At 42.1% G+C, this 19,562-nt stretch overlaps 1 pseudogene; it reads right to left on the bottom strand.

Annotated features, from left to right (window-relative positions):
- Positions 1-1,376: 1,376 nt before the first annotated feature.
- LOC146614728 (uncharacterized) lies at positions 1,377-19,219 on the bottom strand (annotated as a pseudogene).
- Positions 19,220-19,562: the final 343 nt, after the last annotated feature.

Raw genomic sequence — 19,562 nt, 5'->3', positions numbered from 1 at the left:
AGACTCTTGTGCTTTCAAGACCTAGAGCCTGCGTGTGAGTCCGTTCAGTCCCGCTGTGACAAATACAGGGAGGGTTTGCAAGACGGTAGTGAGACCTGCTATGATGTTTGGTTTGGTGACAGTGGCACTGATTAAAAGACAGATGAAGGTGGCTGAGCTGGATACTAAGTTTTGTTGAGAGTGATCGGTAGGGGGCAGGTTGCTCAGGTTAACCAACCAAGCAGGTGCCCCAAATCAGCTGACAGGAGAGTAGAGGGCTATGGGGCACCAGACACTTTGTCAGAGCTTGAAATGAATTTTCCTTCTCCACCTCCAGAAGAGCTCCATCTCCTTTGCCGCCTGCTCTAAAGAATTTCCATCTCTGCTGCAAAATACCTTTCCTATGTCGAAGCTAGCTGTCTGCGTCATTCCAACTCAGCTGCCGATCTACACCTGAATCTACTTTTTGGCTCTGTACTTGATTTAAAAAAAAGGGAAAGCCATTAAAATTATTTATGAGAAAAAAAAGCTGAATGAATATTCTCTAATTTGATTTCATAATTATTATCAGGGATGTTGGATGACTTTTCTGCTTGGTCACAAAACAAAATTCATATCAGTTATTACTTCCATTACATTCATTCATTTTGGTTCTTATGACATGATATATTGTGTACTACTATGTAATGTACGAGCATTAATGAAACTTTTGTATCAAAAAAGTTTCAATAATGCTCTCTGGTCTTATGAACCACTCAAAGCCCTTTAGGCTTTTTAGAACCACTAAAGACCAAAGAACTTCATTATTATTATTATTATTATTATTATTATTATTATTATTGAAATCTGAGTAATAGAAATAGAGATGTATTAGTTTGAAAAGAACAAATACTTCAAAAGATCCACGTCCCTTTTCAATTATCCAAATTTGTATTTCTATTAGAAAAATAGAAAAGCCCAAAAAAGACCTGACATTTCTTAACAAAAAAATCTGTTGATTATTATAAAACATTTTATTGAAGAAACATATTATAATATTTCCAAGGTAGTGCAAAGTAGTGTAGTGTAGAAAAACAATTGATTGCATTATTTGGTCTTATAAAGTGTGAAGAGAGTACAAGTCTACATTCTGGGGAGATCAGAGTATCTCTTCTTAAATAAGATATGGATAATTTGGTAATTTGCTCTGTAATTTTAGATATGCTAAAAGTGCAGCCTCGTGTAATAATCAATATGACAGAGAATAATCAAGCGAATAATTGACATATGAGAGTAATCATAACATTTTACAAAACAAACATATTGTCGTGGTTGGTGCTGCTGCGGTCGTGGTTGCAGTACCTGTTGTTGTTGGAGCAGCTGCTGTGATTGATTCCACCGCGGTTGTAGTTGGTGCCTTAGATGTCATAGTTGCAGCACCTGTATTTGTTGTTGGGGACACAGTTGTTGTGGTTTGTGCTGTTGCAATTGTGCTTGGTAGTGTAATAGTTGTAAGTAGTGCAGCTGTTGTCGTTGTCGGAGTAACTGTTGTAGTGGTCAGTGCTGCTGTGGTTGTTGTTGGTGCCACTGTGGTCGTGGTTGCAGCACCTGTTTTCGTTGTTGGTGACACAGTTGTTGTGGTTTGTGCTGTTGCAGTTGTGGCTGGTTCCACTGCGGTTGTGGTTGAAACAGTCTTTGTTGTTGTTTGAGCAGTTGTTATAGTGGTTGGCGCAGCTGTTGTTGTGGTTGATGCCACCGCCGTTGTAGTTGGTGCTTTAGATGTTGTAGTTGCAGCACCTGTTGTCGTTGTTGATGGCACAGTTGTTGTGGTTTGTGCTGTTGCAGTTGTGCTTGGTGGTGTAATAGTTGTAAGAGGAGCAGCTGTTGTCATCGTCGGACTAACTTTTGTTGTGCTTGGTGCTGCTGCGGTCGTGGTTGGTGCTGCTGCAGTCGTGGTTGCAGTACCTGTTGTTGTTGGAGCAGTTGTTGTTGTGGCTGGAGCAGCTGCTGTTGTGATTGATGCCACCGCCGTTGTAGTTGATGCCACCGCCGTTGTAGCTGGTGCTTTAGATGTCGTAGTTTCAGGACCTGTTGTTGTTGTTGGTGACACATTTGTTGTGGTTTGTGCTGTTGTAGTTGTGCTTGGTGATGTAATAGTTGTAAGTGGTGCAGCTGTTGTCATTGTTGGAGTAACTGTTGTTTTGGTTGGTGCCACTGTGGTCGTGGTTGCAGGACCTGTTGTTGTCGGTGGTGACACAGTTGTTGTGGTGTGTGCTGTCGTTGTAGTCGGAGCAGATAGTGTTGTGGTTGATGCAGCTGTGGTTGTAGTTGGTGCCTTAGATGTTGTAGTTGCAGCAACTGTTGTTGTCGCTATTGACACAGTTGTTGTGGTTTGTGCTACAACAGTTGTAGTTGGTGTCGTTTTGGTTGTGGTAGGAGCAGCTGTTGTTGTTGTTTGAGCAGTTGTTATTGTGGTTGGAGCAACTTTTGATGTGGTTGAGGCGACCAACGTTGTTGCTGGTACCTTAGATGTCGTACTTGCAGCACCTGTTGTCGTTGTTGCTGATGACACAGTTGTTGTGGTTTGTCCTGTTGCAGTTGTGGTTGGTGCTGCTGCGGTCGTGGTTGCAGTACCTGTTGTTGTTGGAGCAGTTGTTGTTGTTGTTGGAGCAGCTGCTGTTGTGATTGATGCCATCGCGGTTGTCGTTGGTGCCTTAGATGTCATAGTTGCAGCACCTGTTGTCGTTGTTGATGACACAGTTGTTGTGGTTTGTGCTGTTGCAGTTGTGCTTGATGGTGTAATAATTGTAAGTAGTGCAGCTGTTGTCGTTGTCGGAGTAACTGTTGTAGTGGTTAGTGCTGCTGTGGTTGTTGTTGGTGCCACTGTGGTCGTGGTTGCAGCACCTGTTTTCGTTGTTGGTGACACAGTTGTTGTGGTTGGTGCTGTTGCAGTTGTAGTTGGTGCCTTAGATGTCATAGTTGCAGCACCTGTTGTCGTTGTTGGTGAGACAGTTGTTGTGGTTTGTACTGTTGCAGTTGTGGTTGGTGCCACTGCGGTTGTGGTTGAAACAGCCTTTGTTGTTGTTTGAGCAGTTGTTATAGTCGTTGGTGCAGCTGTTGTTGTGGTTGATGCCACTGCGGTTGTAGTTGGTACCTTAGATGTCGTACTTGCAGCACCTGTTGTCGTTGTTGCTGATGACACAGTTGTGTGGTTTGTCCTGTTGCAGTTGTGGTTGGTGCTGCTGCGGTCGTGGTTGCAGTACCTGTTGTTGTTGCAGCACCTGTTGTCGTTGTTGGTGAGACAGTTGTTGTGTTTTGTGCTGTTGCAGTTGTACTTGGTGGTGTAATAGTTGTAAGTAGTGCAGCTGTTGTCGCTGTCGGAGTAACTGTTGTAGTGGTTGGTGCTGCTGCAGTCGTGGTTTGTGCCGCTGTGGTCATGGTTGCAGCACCTGTTATTGTTGGTGGTGACACAGTTGTTGTGGTGTGTGCTGGGGTTGTAGTTGAAGCAGCTATTGTTGTGGTTGATGCAGCTGTGGTTGTAGTTGGTGCCTTAGATGTTGTAGTTACAGCAACTGTTGTCGTCGCTGTTGACACACTTGTTGTGGTTTGTGCTACAACAGTTGTAGTTGGTGTCGTTTTGGTTGTGGTTGAAGCAACTGTTGTTGTTGTTTGAGCAGTTGTTATAGTGGTTGGAGCACCTGTTGTTGTGGTTGATGTTACGGCAGTTGTACTTGGTGCCTTAGATGTTGTAGTTGCAGGACCTGTTGTTGTTAGTGACACAGTTGTTGTGGTTTGTGCCACTGCAGTTGTAGTAGGAGCAGCTGTTGTTGTTTGAGCAGTTGTTATTGTGGTTGGAGCAACGTTTGATGTGGTTGATGCGACCAACGTTGTTGCTGGTGTCTTAGATATCGTACTTGCAGCACCTGTTGTTGTGGTTGGTGACACAGTTGTTGTGGTTGGTGGTGCTGCGGTTGTGGTTGGTGGTGCTGCGGTCGTGGTTGGTGCTGCTGCGGTCGTGGTTGGTGCTGCTGTGGTCGTGGTTGCAGTACCTGTTGTTGTTGGAGCAGCTGCTGTTGTGATTGATGCCACCGCGGTTGTAGTTGGTGCCTTAGATGTCATAGTTGCAGCACCTGTATTTGTTGTTGGGGACACAGTTGTTGTGGTTTGTGTTGTTGCAGTTGTGCTTGGTGGTGTAATAGTTGTAAGTAGTGCAGCTGTTGTCGTTGTCGGAGTAACTGTTGTAGTGGTCAGTGCTGCTGTGGTTGTTGTTGGTGCCACTGTGGTCGTGGTTGCAGCACTTGTTTTCGTTGTTGGTGACACAGTTGTTGTGGTTTGTGCTGCTGCAGTTGTGGCTGGTTCCACTGCGGTTGTGGTTGAAACAGCCTTTGTTGTTGGTTGAGCAGTTGTTATAGTGGTTGGCGCAGCTGTTGTTGTGGTTGATGCCACCGCCGTTGTAGTTGGTGCTTTAGATGTCAGAGTTGTAACACCTGTTGTTGCTATTGGTGACACAGTTGTGGTTTGTGCTGTTGCAGTTGTGCTTGGTGATGTAAGTAGTGCAGGTGTTGTCATTGTTGGAGTAACTGTTGTTGTGGTTGGTGCTGCTGCGGTTGTAGTAGGTGCCGCTGCAGTCGTGGTTGCAGCACCTGTTGTTGTTGGAGGTGACACAGTTGTTGTGGTGTGTGCTGTCATTGTAGTTGAAGCAGCTATGGTTGTGGTTGATGCAGCTGTGGTTGTAGTTGGTGCCTTAGATGTTGTAGTTGCAGCAACTGTTGTCGTCGCTGTTGACACACTTGTTGTGGTTTGTGCTACAACAGTTGTAGTTGGTGTTGTTTTGGTTGTGGTAGGAGCAGCTGTTGTTGTTGTTTGAGCAGTTGTTATAGTGGTTGGAGCACCTGTTGTTGTGGCTGATGTTACGGCAGTTGTACTTGGTGCCTTAAATGTTGTAGTTGCAGGACCTGGGCCCTGTTTCAGGAAGCCGGTTTAGTGGAAAAACTGAGTAAGTATACCCTGAGTTAACGAAAACTCTGGGTTTTCGGTTTCACAAAGCGAGTTCAGCTGCAGCCTGAGTGAGTCACTATGACGACACACTCCGTGAAGCTAACCTGCCCCCTAGCAGGTTTACTACAACTAACCCTGACTGTCTCCGCCCCTTTGTCGGAAACCTGACAGTAGGAAGTGTCGGACATGGCGTGCCACTTCCTTGAAGAGCCAGTAGATCGTGAAGCCCAAATTCTCCGCAGAGCTCTCCGCCGGGAGAGAGTGATCAGAGCGCGTTTGGACATTTTATCATTTCCTGATGATTTTCTGTGCGAACGTTACCGTTTCTCAGCACAATCTATAATTTATTTGGATAACATCCTCAGGCCATATATTACACATGTGACACATCGCGGACATGCTCTCAGTTCATTGCATATTATTTGTATTGCACTTCGGTTTCTTGCAAACGGGAGCTTTCTGTATAATATTGGTGACGCTGAGCACGTTTCCAAGGCTACCGTCTGTCGGGCAGTCAGGAATGTTACAGTTGCACTGAAACGTCTCCTGTACTCGTCTGTGGTGTTCCCCGGTCACAGACCCACAAGATTTATCAAAGAGGGATGCCACAAAATTGCAGGTATCAGGATGAACAAAACTTAATTTATGATGTGGTGATACTTGGACTACTACTTAAATTGCACATTTATTTTCAGGGTTCCCAGGCGTGATTGGCTGTACAGATGGCACTCACATTCCAATCATTGCTCCTTCAGTAAATGAAGGAGACTATGTGAACAGGAAGTCTTTCCACAGCATTAATGTACAGGTACATAGTTCCCTGTAGCATGTCAAACTAACAAATTATTTCATTATAGTAATGGATGCTAATTTGTGTTCTCTGCACTGTGAAGATCATATGTGATGCTGCCAACATTATCACAAATGTGGAAGCCAAGTGGCCAGGCTCTGTCCATGACTCACAAATATTCCGTGAATGTACACTGAGCACAAAATTTGGACATGGTGAGTTGAGAATACTTTAAAATATATAAAGACCAATTGCTTCAGGGACATTTGAACTGAAGTGTACCCTTCTGTCTTAGGAGAGTTCACTGGCTACTTGCTTGGTGATAGGGGGTATCCATGTTTACCCTATTTGCTTACCCCTTACCCTGACCCTGAACCGGGCCCACAGCAGCGATATAATCTGGCTAATTGCAGGACAAGAGCCAGAATTGAAATGACTATCGGAATGCTTAAGGCCCGGTTCCAGTGCCTGCAAAGACTCAGGGTCACCCCAGAAAGGGCATGTGACATTATTGTGGCATGTGTGATTCTTCACAACATTGCCACAATTAGAGGAGAACACTGTCCTTCTGAACCAAACATCAGCAGTGATCCAAACCATGAACATCCTGACCCTCCCACGGACATACAAGATGGAAGAGCAGTCAGAGACACCATATGTCACAATCATTTCTTTTGACCCATCACCTCAACATGTTGAAAGAAGAATAAACAGATTTTTTGTTCAACTGGCTTTATTGGTCGCCTGTATTTCCTGTACACAAAGTATTAAAAGATGTAAACCTCATAAAGTGTCTCTGTTGCTTCCTCCTCTGTAACAGCTGTCAATGTTTCTTCATTATTTTCCTGTAGTAAAGAAATAGACAACATTGCTGTTCTACTGTAAACTCATATAATCTGTGGAGTATTACTCACAACTGCATGTTGGTCTGGCTCAACAGGAGGCTGCACCAGATGCAGTACACCATCACCATCAACTGATAGAATATGAGGTTTATACAGGTCACTTATAACTTACAAGGGACCAAATGGCAATTAACAAACATACCAAGCACCTTACACTTCATTGTCATTATGCTCTCAAAGACAACCAAGGCTGAGGGAAGGCAAAATCAGTCGGAAAATAACTTCACTACAAAATAATTCATTATGGTAAAGAGTTTATCAAATGAATGTGTCGCACTGCAAAGGTGACTGTGAAGAAAGGATGTATGCACATCATGTATTATTTTGAATTTACCCCTTATGTAGGCACTTGTGTCTTGCGGGGTTATTGACTCAGAGGATGTCCCCGCAGAGATGCCTTCAGCCACAGGGCGCCCACTGTTTTGGCTGAGGGCCAACTGCTCAGCCTCTGTGAGTGGTGGTGGTGGAGGACCCCCACCTGTTTTTCGGGCCTCCGCTTTTTTTCTGTTGGCTATAACGGGCCACATTTGAGCATACAGAGTAAGCAAATATGTACTTGTAATGTGCTCAGATAATTTCAATAAGTGCTTACAGAAAGAAAATTAATGTAGCCTCTAACTGCAATTGATTTACATGGGACAAACAGACCAAGCACTATGGCTCATAATACAATTACACCTTACCTGTTTGGACTATATTTTTATATTTCATTTTTACTTGCTGCCAGGCACGTTTGGGGCCTGTTGGGTTGCACCTGCGCTCACATCACATCACAAAATAAAATGTATAAAATAACAAATAAAATAACATATGATAAAATAACGTGTTAAATGGGTGGAAATCCCTCGATCAATGTTTAAATTAACACTCACGCATTGACTCTGTCGGCTATGTTTTGCCATGCATGCTTTTGCAGCTGTGGCTGTGTTACTTTTTTCCGCGGAATTTGCATGTTATCGGCATATGCTGCCATCAGAATTTCGGCCTCAAGCGCTGTGAAATACATTGACCGCGCCTTCTTTCCCTCCGTCTCCATGGTGACTCGCTTAATCTGTGCTCCGCTTATCAGGGCTTTATGTATCCTCATCCGCGCGCTTCACTTGGGGTTAAAGCAACTCCGCGTTGACTGAACTAATTGTTATCAGCCTTTCTGAAACGGAATATTCCGAGTTGGACAGTTCGGGGTTACTCAACCGTGAGTGTCGTTTTTCACTCTGAGTTTTCCAAACCGGCTTCCTGAAACAGGGCCCTGTTGTTGTTGGTGACACAGTTGTTGTGGTTTGTGCCACTGCAGTTGTGGTAGGAGCAGCTGTTGTTGTTTGAGCAGTTGTTATTGTGGTTGGAGCAACGTTTGATGTGGTTGATGCGACCAACGTTGTTGCTGGTACCTTAGATGTCGTACTTGCAGCACCTGTTGTCGTTGTTGCTGGTGACACAGTTGTTGTGGTTTGTCCTGTTGCAGTTGTGGTTGGTGCTGCTGCGGTCGTGGTTGGTGCCGCTGCGGTCGTGGTTGCAGTACCTGTTGTTGTTGGAGCAGTTGTTGTAGTGGTTGGAGCACCTGTTGTTGTGGCTGATGTTACGGCAGTTGTACTTGGTGCCTTAAATGTTGTAGTTGCAGGACCTGTTGTTGTTGGTGACACAGTTGTTGTGGTTTGTGCCACTGCAGTTGTGGTAGGAGCAGCTGTTGTTGTTTGAGCAGTTGTTATAGTGGTTGGAGCACCTGTCGTTGTGGTTGATGTCCCGGCAGTTGTACTTGGTGCCTTAGATGTTGTAGTTGCAGGACCTGTTGTTGTTGATGGTGACACAATTGTTGTGGTTTGTGCCACTGCAGTTGTGGTAGGAGCAGCTGTTGTTGTTTGAGCAGTTGTTATTGTGGTTGGAGCAACGTTTGATGTGGTTGATGCGGGGGGGGGGGGGGGGGGGAGTATTTTGAGCATTAAGAACAAGTCTCAGATGTGTTTCTTATGTGTTCGTGCCCATAGTGACAATAGTTTGCATCATAACACAGAGTGAAAAGCTCATTTGCTCCCACCTCATGTTATGTTAGGGCGATATTTAGTTTCGCCAGTAGGTGGCAGTGGCGGCTCAGCCAAACGGGTAACTGGCAAAATAATCCTACACAAAAGTAACGCAGGCCAGTTATTACAATGGAAGCCACCAGTAACACTGAATTGTTTTGCTGTGTTTCAGGTGAGAGCAATATATGAGCATTACATACATTTATGTAAAGTTGATGCTTAATTAACATGTTTGGAGTGTAATTCTTGTTTATATGGTGTTTAATGTGAGCGAATAAGGGAGTTTTTTCACGTTATCTGTGGGTAATGCTAGTAACGTTTGTGCGCTAGCTAAGTCATGTTAGCCTCCTGCATTAATCTCTGTAACCGTGTTGTTCCATCAGTACTGTGAAAGGAAACTGTTAGCTGGTTTCAGTTAAAGTTATAGGAAATAGACCAGCCAGTACATGTTATGTTGTCTATTGTTTACTGGTCATTTTCTGATTAATACAGGGCCATTACACGTAATGCTACAAAAGTCACACAGGCCAGTTATTACAATGGAAGCCGCCAGTAACACTGAATTGTTTTGCTGTGTTTCAGCGCAATAAACCTTCATGTGCACCTGAATGAACCCTGTCGTCCTTCAGTGTGTAACGTGTGTGTGTGTGTGTGTGTGTGTGGTTTCAGTGTCAGTCATTTCCTGTCATATATTGATAGTTTTTTGTCTCATGTGTTTTGGGTTCAGTTCTGCTTCCCCTGTCTTGTTAGTCTGTGATTAGTTTCAGCTGTCCTCCCACAAGTTGCCGGTTATCCTCTGTGTGTATGTATTGTCTAGGTATTATCAGTACCATGCAGGTACTGATTTCAGGTGGAATTATCTGTAATAATGCAGCTCTCCTGTGCTCTATCTGAGTCACAGTCCTCAGGATTTCACACACAGTGACCAACAATTTCTATTAGACGGGGAGACCTTTTGGGGCGACCGTGGCTCAGGGGTTTGGGAAGCGTATCTGTAACCAGAAGGTCACCGGTTCGATCCCCGGGCTCTCTGTCCTGGTCGTTGTGTCCTTGGGCAAGACACTTTACCCTACTGGTGTTGGCCAGAAGGGCCGATGGCACGATATGGCAGCCTCGCTTCTGTCCTTCTGTCAGTCTGCCCCAGGACAGCTGTGGCTACAACTGTAGCTTACCTCCACCAGTGTGTGAATAAATAGTGGCATTGTAAAGCGCTTTGGGTGCCTTGAAAAGCGCTATATAAATCCAATCCATTGTTATTATCCTTAGCTCTATCAAAATAGATCAATTCAGATCAATTCTTCTTCACTCTCCTTTTGTTTATCTAAATTGTTTCACTGTTTCTGAGAGATGCACACATCTATAACCTGAGCTTACACTCTTATTTTTGTAAATAGGTCATTACTGAATTTCTCAGAGGAAACCACCTGAGGGATTAATAAAGTTTCTTCTAATCTACTCGCGCCCTCATCTAATTCATCTCATCTGCTCATTTTTTTGAGATGCTACTTTGGGCTCCTCCTGGCAGAATGCTATCTATTAATGAAGTGAACTTTACATCCAAATTATAATGCACTGTTAGATCACCCTGTGAATACGTCACCATAATAATTTGATTAGTGTAACATAACTGCTCCATAGCCTATGAATTAAATGTTATTTTCTTACACTTATAACTATCCAGCAGGTAAATATAACTCCTTTCCTCCACCTTGTTTGATCACTGAAGTGAAATTCCCTCTATCAATCACTTATTCCAGTTGACTCTAAGTAAAGGTTAATTCATGCTAATTCTAAAGACATCATTAAACTTGGGCTGGAAAAGTATAACTTGAACTAGGTAATAATCATTACCTACTTTCTAGGAAGCATTTTTGTAAAGAGGAAGAATTTGCTTACTTTTTAAATACATAAAGAAAAAGGCCTGTTTTATTTTTTGTTTATTTGATGTTCCTCATTTTATTTATTGAATGTCTATCTGCATTTTAACCTACGCAGACATAGTAATTTGTATGTCTGTGTAGGTTCTAAGTCATCCAGGTCATGGCAATATTTGTAGTAATAGTAGTCTTTACTTTTCAATCTCTCTAGAATAGCAATTTGTAGTAGTGTTACTTAGGGCTGCTCGATTATGGCAAAAATGATAATCATGATTATTTTCACTGAAATTGAGATCTCGATTATTTCACGATATTTATTTAACAATAACAATGTATTGAATAATGACTTTAAAGATTGTCAAAAAATAATATAAAATAGTGTGCAAATACTGATAACAGTGCAAATGTTTGCAATATAAAAATAAATGAAAAATGTAAACATCTATGTTTAGTAAACTTTGCAGTGTTGCTCTGTGGTGCAGCTACGACACTGTAGCAAAGTTTACACACTATGTCTACTTGATCCATGTCTGACTCCGCGAACCCATAATGTTTCCACACCACTGAAGTTTTTTTTACCTCACTTTTCAACCAACGGCAGTCACTCTCCTCTCCAAATAACTTCTGCTAGCTTTCCGAGCTTCCCTCGGGTCCTCTTAATCAGCGGTCCCCAACCCCCGGGCCTCGGACCGGTACCGGTCCGTGAGTCGTTTGGTACCGGGCTGCGAGAGTTGAGGCTCAGGTGTGAAATGTATATTTTTCAGGGTTTTTATCGGTTTTGAGCGTTATTTTGTTATCGTTTTTATCGTTTACTCGGTTTTCCTTGGTCTTTTGTGTTATGAATAAATTTTCTTTTTTTCGGTACCGGTACAAGTTTTATTTTGTTGTATTTATCCGCGACACCTTAAAGGCCGGTCCATGAAAATATTGTCGGGCATAATCCGGTCCGTGGCGCAAAAAAGGTCGCGGACCGCTGCTCTTAATTGTTGTGACACGTGTTCGAAATGCACAGAGGTGTATTTTAAAGGTCAGTGTCTCAGGTTATTGCATTCTGTTTTACTTCCCTCACTCTCGTCAGCTCTGATTTCCCCCAGTTGTGTCTCCCTCCTGTCTCCCATTCCCTGATTGCACTGTGTGTATTTAACCCCTGTGTTTTCTGGTGTGTGTTGCTGGTTTGTCTGTGTGGTTTCCCTGCATCTTTCTACATCTCCCTTTAGCGATGTTTCATATCTCAAGATTTCAGGTTTGTTTTTGTTTTGTTTTCCCAGTTTAGGTTTTCAGTTCTGTTTTTGCCACTCTCACCTTTGTTGTATGTTCACTCTTTAAATAAAGCTCCCTCACATCAGTAGTGCTTGCATCTTGAGTCCTTTAATAATTTCCACATGGCTCACCCCGGCAGCGGTGACAACTCCAGCACAGTAGGCAAACGTAAAATACGTAGCACTGGTGTTCTGCCAGGAGAAACAAGGCAAGCAGGACTGGATTTGTTTAGATTTTTACAGCATCGAAATTCAGAGAATTATTTCCTCTTTTGTCAAATCATAGTGGCAGTAGAAATTACCCTAGCCTTCTGTAAACAACATAGATTGTTTTTGTTTCTATGAAAAAGACAAAGTACAACAAAAGAAAAAATGAGAAAACAATCATAGTTTTCTGAAAATGGAATGAGAATGATTTCTTTTAGTGTCTCTGCAAGTGCCTTTGTCTTGATTACTTAAATTTTTTTAAATTACTCTTCTTCACTCATTTTTTTCCTCTTTGCCAGGTGTACTAAAATATATTGTCAAATGTTTACATTAAAAACTATATGACTAAATTCTAAGAGCTTGAAAAGAAAAGCATCTGGAGTTGCACCTCTAATCCAAGAAGCTTCTTCAGTCTTTTGAATATGTGGCTTTACAGCTGAAGGCCCCATCCAAAGTTGTGTTTCTTAATGTTTACAGGCCTCCCAAATACTGCACAGACTTTTTTAATGACCTCAGTGAACTGCTGTCTGTGATCTGTGTTGATTTCGACTGTGTAATTATTGTTGGGGATTTTAACATCCATGTGGACAACCCTCAGGACAAAGGGACTAAAGACCTGAGTAACACTCTGGGCAACTTTGGGCTGACTCAGCATGTAACAGAGGCCACACATAATAGAGGACACACTCTTGACCTACTGATCTCCAAGGACCTGAGCATTTCAAACATTACTGTGTCTGATGTGGGCCTGTCTGATCATTACTGTGTTTTCTTTGAAAGTAAAATCTCAGCCCACACAAATATATCAACAGCAGTGATCACAAAACGGTGTATAACTGAAGACCCTCCTGTGCCAGTGGCAGCTGAACTTCATTCAACCATGGCCTGCAATGACTTTGCCAAATTCTTCACAGAAAAAATCCAAAAGATTAGACAAGCAATTGGTACATCAACAGCAGATCCAGACTATGTACTGTGTCCACCGAAAAACTGTTTAAACACCATGAAACAGTTTGACCCTAGTAACAGCAAAGACCTGGAGGACATCTTAGGTCAACTGAACTCCTCCTCTTGCTGTTTAGATGTCCTGGCAACAAGTTTTTTCAAAAAGGTCTCAAAGACTTTAGAGTCAGACCTGTTACAGATCGTCAACTTTTCTTTATTATCAGGTGTATTTACGGAACCACTAAAAACTGCTGTAATAAAACCTATACTGAAAAAGGACAATCTTGACAAGACACAAATGAACAACTAAGGCCGATCTCAAATCTCCCATTTTTAAGTAAGATCATTGATAGGTTTGTAGCTTGAACCTATTCGCTGGAACGTTGAAGACAATATAATTACACAGCAAGCAAGACACGAAGTAGGCAAAGTTCTTCATGTTTCTCGTGCACGGGAGAGAACCGGACAGACGCCGTTCCTTCGCTTGACCCCAGTTGCTCTCGTTCGTTCTCCCGTAACACTGTTCTTTTATTGAGGTTACATGAATATGCATAGGTTCATTAACATATGACGTCCACATGCAAACAAAGAGTACCGTGTGTGTGTGTGTGTGTGTATGTGTGTGTGTGTGTGTGTGTGTGTGTGTGTGTGTGTGTGTGTGTGTGCTGCTGATCAAAGGGTCATATAACATAAAAGCACAAATGCAAACATCCTTGGTCAGGAAGAGGGTAGCCTCCCCCTCACCCTAGATGGTTCACCCTAGATAACACGGTGAGGAAGTCCAGCAGTTAAAGCACTTAGACTAGAACAGACGTAGCTACGTTAATCCTACCATAAAATAATAAAACAAGGTACGACCTCTCTCGTGCTCCCAGAGTGCTCTCTAATACACACAAAGTTTGCAGACTATCACTACACAATTGATTATATACCTCTAAGCATATATGGTTAAATATTTCTAAGCATAAATGACAATCAAAAATACAAAACCTAACAATCATTGAAAAAGCAGTTTCTCAACAGCTCAATTACTTCTTAACACAGAATAACTGCTATGATGCCTTCCAGTCAGGTTTTAGACAGAACCACAGCACTGAAACCGCTCTGACCAAAGTGTTTAATGACATACAGTGGGGCAAAAAAGTATTTAGTCAGCCACCGATTGTGCAAGTTCCCCCACCTAAAATGATGACAGAGGTCAGTAATTTGCACCAGAGGTACACTTCAACTGTGAGAGACAGAATGTGAAAAAAAAATCCATGAATCCACATGGTAGGATTTGTAAAGAATTTATTCGTAAATCAGGGTGGAAAATAAGTATTTGGTCAATAACAAAAATACAACTCAATACTTTGTAACATAACCTTTGTTGGCAATAACAGAGGTCAAACGTTTACTATAGGTCTTTACCAGGTTTGCACACACAGCAGCTGGTATTTTGGCCCATTCCTCCATGCAGATCTTCTCGAGAGCAGTGATGTTTTGGGGCTGTCGCCGAGCAACACAGACTTTCAACTCCCGCCACAGATTTTCTATGGGGTTGAGGTCTGGAGACTGGCTAGGCCACTCCAGGACTTTCAAATGCTTCTTACGGAGCCACGCCTTTGTTGCCCGGGCGGTGTGTTTTGGATCATTGTCATGTTGGAAGACCCAGCCTCGTTTCATCTTCAAAGTTCTCACTGATGGAAGGAGGTTTTGGCTCAAAATCTCACGATACATGGCCCCATTCATTCTGTCCTTAACACGGATCAGTCGTCCTGTCCCCTTGGCAGAAAAACAGCCCCATAGCATGATGTTTCCACCCCCATGCTTCACAGTAGGTATGGTGTTCTTGGGATGCAACTCAGTATTCTTCTTCCTCCAAACACGACGAGTTGAGTTTATACCAAAAAGTTCTACTTTGGTTTCATCTGACCACATGACATTCTCCCAATCCTCTGCTGTATCATCCATGTGCTCTCTGGCAAACTTCAGACGGGCCTGGACATGCACTGGCTTCAGCAACGGAACACGTCTGGCACTGCGGGATTTGATTCCCTGCCGTTGTAGTGTGTTACTGATGGTGACCTTTGTTACTTTGGTCCCAGCTCTCTGCAGGTCATTCACCAGGTCCCCCCGTGTGGTTCTGGGATCTTTGCTCACCGTTCTCATGATCATTTTGACCCCACGGGATGAGATCTTGCGTGGAGCCCCAGATCGAGGGAGATTATCAGTGGTCTTGTATGTCTTCCATTTTCTGATGATTGCTCCCACAGTTGATTTTTTCACACCAAGCTGCTTGCCTATTGTAGATTCACTCTTCCCAGTCTGGTGCAGGTCTACAATACTTTTCCTGGTGTCCTTCGAAAGCTCTTTGGTCTTGGCCATGGCGGAGTTTGGAGTCTGACTGTTTGAGGCTGTGGACAGGTGTCTTTTATACAGATGAGGAGTTCAAACAGGTGCCATTCATACAGGTAACGAGTGGGGGACAGAAAAGCTTCTTACAGAAGACGTTACAGGTCTGTGAGAGCCAGAGATTTTCCTTGTTTGAGGTGACCAAATACTTATTTTCCACCCTAATTTACGAATAAATTCTTTACAAATCCTACCATGTGAATTCATGGATTTTTCTTTCACATTCTGTCTCTCACAGTTGAAGTGTACCTCTGGTGCAAATTACTGATCTCTGTCATCATTTTAAGTGGGGGAACTTGCACAATCGGTGGCTGACTAAATACTTTTTTGCCCCACTGTATGTCTGAACACAGACAGTGGAAAAATGTCTTAGTTTTACTGGATCTCAGTGCACTGGAGAACTGGGCAGGTCTTTCAGGAACTGTATTAAACTGGTTCAAAACATACTTAGAAAACAGGAAATACTTTGTATCAATAGGTAACTTCACATCTGAGCAGACAAGTATCACATGTGGAGTTCCCCAAGGTTCCATCTTGGGACCCCCTCTGTTTAACATTTACATGCTCCCACTGGCACAGATTATAAAGAACAACAAAATAAACTACCACAGCTATGCAGATGACACACAAATATATATTACAATGTCACCAGGAGACCAAGGCCCTGTACAGGCTCTTGGTAAATGCATTGAGGAAATTAATGACTGGTTGTGCCACAATTTTCTCCAGCTAAACAAAAACAAAACTGAGGTAATAGTCTTTGGCGCCAAAGAAAAACGATTACAGGTCATCAGAGAACTTCAATCTATACACCTAAAAACCACAAACCAGGCGAGAAATTTGGATGTAGTGATGGATGCAGACCTAAACTTAGAAAAACACATTAAGACAATAACAAAATCAGCTTACTATCACCTCAAGAATATATCAAGGATAAAAGATCTGATGTCTCAACAGGACCTGGAAAAACTAGTCCATGCATTCATCTTTAGTAGGCTTGATTACTGTAACCGCATCTTTACAGGTCTACCTAAAAAAATCAGTCAGACAACTACAGCTCATTCAGAACTCTGCTGCTCGAGTCCTCACTAAGACCAAAAAAGTGGATCACATCAGTCCAGCTCTGAGGTCTTTACACTGGCTGCCTGTCCGTCAGAGGATAGACTTTAAAGTTCTGATGCTGGTCTATAAAGCTCTGAATGGTTTAGGACCAAAATACATCAGTGACCTCCTGACCCAGTATGAACCTTCCAGATCCCTCAGGGCATCTGGATCCGGTCTTTTATCAGTTCCCAGAGTCAGAACCAGACACGGAGAAGCTGCATTCAGCTTTTATGCTCCTCATATCTGGAACAAACTCCCAGAAAGCCTCAGATCAGCTGAAACACTCAGTTTATTTAAATCCAGGTTGAAGACTCACCTGTTCTCAGCTGCATTTGAATAAAGCACCAAATCCACACTTTTAAGCTTAAATTTCAAAACTAACATTTTAACTACTTTTATCTATTGTTCTGATTTTATCTGTTTTGATTTTATATACTGTTTTGTTTGTTTGTTTGTTAATTAGTTAGTTTATTTGTTTGCTTGTTTTAATCAATTTTAAATCATGCTTTTTATTTATTTTAGTTTCTAATGTCTCTGTAAAGCACTTTGAATCACCCTGTTGTTGAATTGTGCTATACAAATAAACTTGCCTTGCCTTCCCTTGCCTTGCCTAAGAGAGAGTTCTAGATAAGCCCTATGGGAGTGTCCCCAAGAGGGTCATGGGCCCCCTATTGATCCTCTACCTAATCACACAAGCAAGGTGTGAAAACAGAGTAAGGTCACAATCAACCAAGGTCTCAGGGGAACCCATTGTGAAACCTAGCCCCACCCTATCATGCGATGTACTGAGGTCAAATGGTCCAGCATTGAGTGGGTGTTAAGGTGTCTGGGAAGGGATCTAAAAACTGGATTACAGATGGCAGACAGTTGGTGCTGTAAACCACCGCCTTTGTTCAAAGATGGTTGGGTTGTTCACCATGGACATAGATGGCTTCTTTCACTCCTCATCTTAAAGAAATCCAGACACTTTCGAAGCTCCTTAGACTATGATGACCTGGATGACTGAGAACATTCACAGACATATATAACTGAATTATATGCTGAACAGGTGACCTCAAGACTGGGTGATTTTTTGAAGTCCAAACATGCTGTTTGTTCTTATGAAAAAAATCATGGCATAAGTACATGTCCCACACCCTTTTCATTTAGCATTTAATGCTACAAAAAAGAGTGAACAATGACTTACATTTCTAAAATGAAATGAATGACAATTGTCTCCTGTTTTGTGTCATTCAGACTTATGTCTGCATTTGAGTTTTTTGTGAACTTCAGTTTGCGCGTCATTTGTCTTTTTTGTGTGTATGAGCCTAAATGCTTCTTTCTAATTTGTCAAACTGGCAGAATATACACAGCAACTGTGTGATTAAAGTGAGAATGTTTTTCTGAAATAATTTGTTTTTAAATTTAATAATTTTAAAAGTGGCTTTGAAGGAACGGTAAAAGTTGTATTTTGCATTTTGCAAGATGTTACATTTTATGAAATACATATGCTTCCTTTAGTTAATAATATTAAAAACTATAGCTTGCATTTTCATAGCTACACAGATGATACTCAGCTTTAATTATCAATGAAGACAAGTGATACAAATCCATTAATTAAACCATAAACATGTCTTAAAGACACAAAAGTGTAGATGAGCTTTGATTTCATAATTCTAAATATAGACAACACTGAGATTATTATATTCAGAACTAAATATCATAAAAGATCATGTTAGATACTGTGCTTTGAAGAAACACAGTATCTAAGGAGATACTTACTCTAAATCACATTTCCTTATCTGCCATAGTATCACTGTGAGAAATCTTGGAGTTTGGTGTGCATTCAATCTGAAAAAGATATCCTTCTGTCTGCACAATAAACCTGTTATGGCAGCAAAGGCCAGTGTGTGAAAATGGACCAAAATGCAGATGCAGGCAGAGGCAAAAACTGGTAGGTTTTCAATTAGACTTTATTTATAGAAACACAGCCTTTTTGAGTGCTAAAAAGAAACTTGGTAAGAAAACTGGGGTTCCTATTTTCTTCAGTCACTGATGAATAGTAAGATGACCTAGCTTTACGGAGCTTTTTATAGTGTAATAAACTCTTTACAGGTTGCAATGAAAATCTCCCAAATTAGCTAGATACATTTTTGTGAATAATTAGTTAATTTGGAAGCTCTGGCACTGTGCTTAAAACTATACGCAATGTTCATCATTCCGACTTTCCAAATAAATTAACAGTTGTAGCAGTATCTTTGCAATCTGTTTTAATACTCTGGTTCAAACATGTTGCTAGAAATCCGCTACCTGGTACATGTCTTGCCAAAAAGGGTCGAACCTACAGTATTTACTTATTTAATTAGAGGTGGAAAAACTCCATGTGCTGACAGGTAGGCAAGAATAAATAGTTATTAGTGTTAAAACTGGTCTTAATTACCAGCTATACAAACAGTGCTCCCTGCCTCCAGAATACAATTTTATTCAACTATGCAATCAGGAGATTATTAACAGCAGATACCCAATTTATACATTTTCTATATTGTTTCTTGAGATTGTGCATCAATTGTGGAAAGCCTCAGTCTGCCAGACAGAAGATTGGCTTGAGTGAGTCCTGCAGAAGCACAGACTGCAACTGAGCAGGCTGTTATGATAGGCTAGAAAGAGGCTAGCCAGACCACGGAGACAAAGGGTGCCACTGAGGCGCACCCAACACCCACTCCCAGAACAAGAATCTTGATGCCATACTCAGGCAGTAGCCCTGAGAGGGCTCCTGCTCCTTCATGAGCGAAGCAAGTGAGTGGAGGCAGCCAGTAACTCGAGAGGACCAAAATGGATGACAGATTGGGTAGAAGGCCTGAGTAGATATGGCCCTGTGCAACCTAGCCAGAAGCAAATCTTAGAGTCCCTGTGGATGCAGCATCTTGAACACTGTGATTCAAACATGTAAACAAATCTAACCAGGCAAATCCCACAGGATGGAGCTAAATGAAAATCAAGGACAATTTCTTTATAATTTTTTTTTTTTAAAATTATTGTTAGAGAGAGGGATTTTTACCAACCCTCTGACGGTGGTGATTTCAGCAGCGAGTGTTTCTGCCTGCTTCTGACTAAATCTTTCTAAAGAA

The sequence above is a fragment of the Diplotaxodon limnothrissa genome, linkage group LG17 (genome assembly GCF_057381915.1).
Source record: "Diplotaxodon limnothrissa isolate DT_005_m linkage group LG17, D_limnothrissa_male_GT1.1, whole genome shotgun sequence".
Classification (NCBI taxonomy): Eukaryota; Metazoa; Chordata; class Actinopteri; order Cichliformes; family Cichlidae; genus Diplotaxodon; species Diplotaxodon limnothrissa.
The sequence above is the reverse complement of the archived record's forward strand: the minus strand, read 5'-3'. Positions and strand labels throughout refer to the sequence as shown.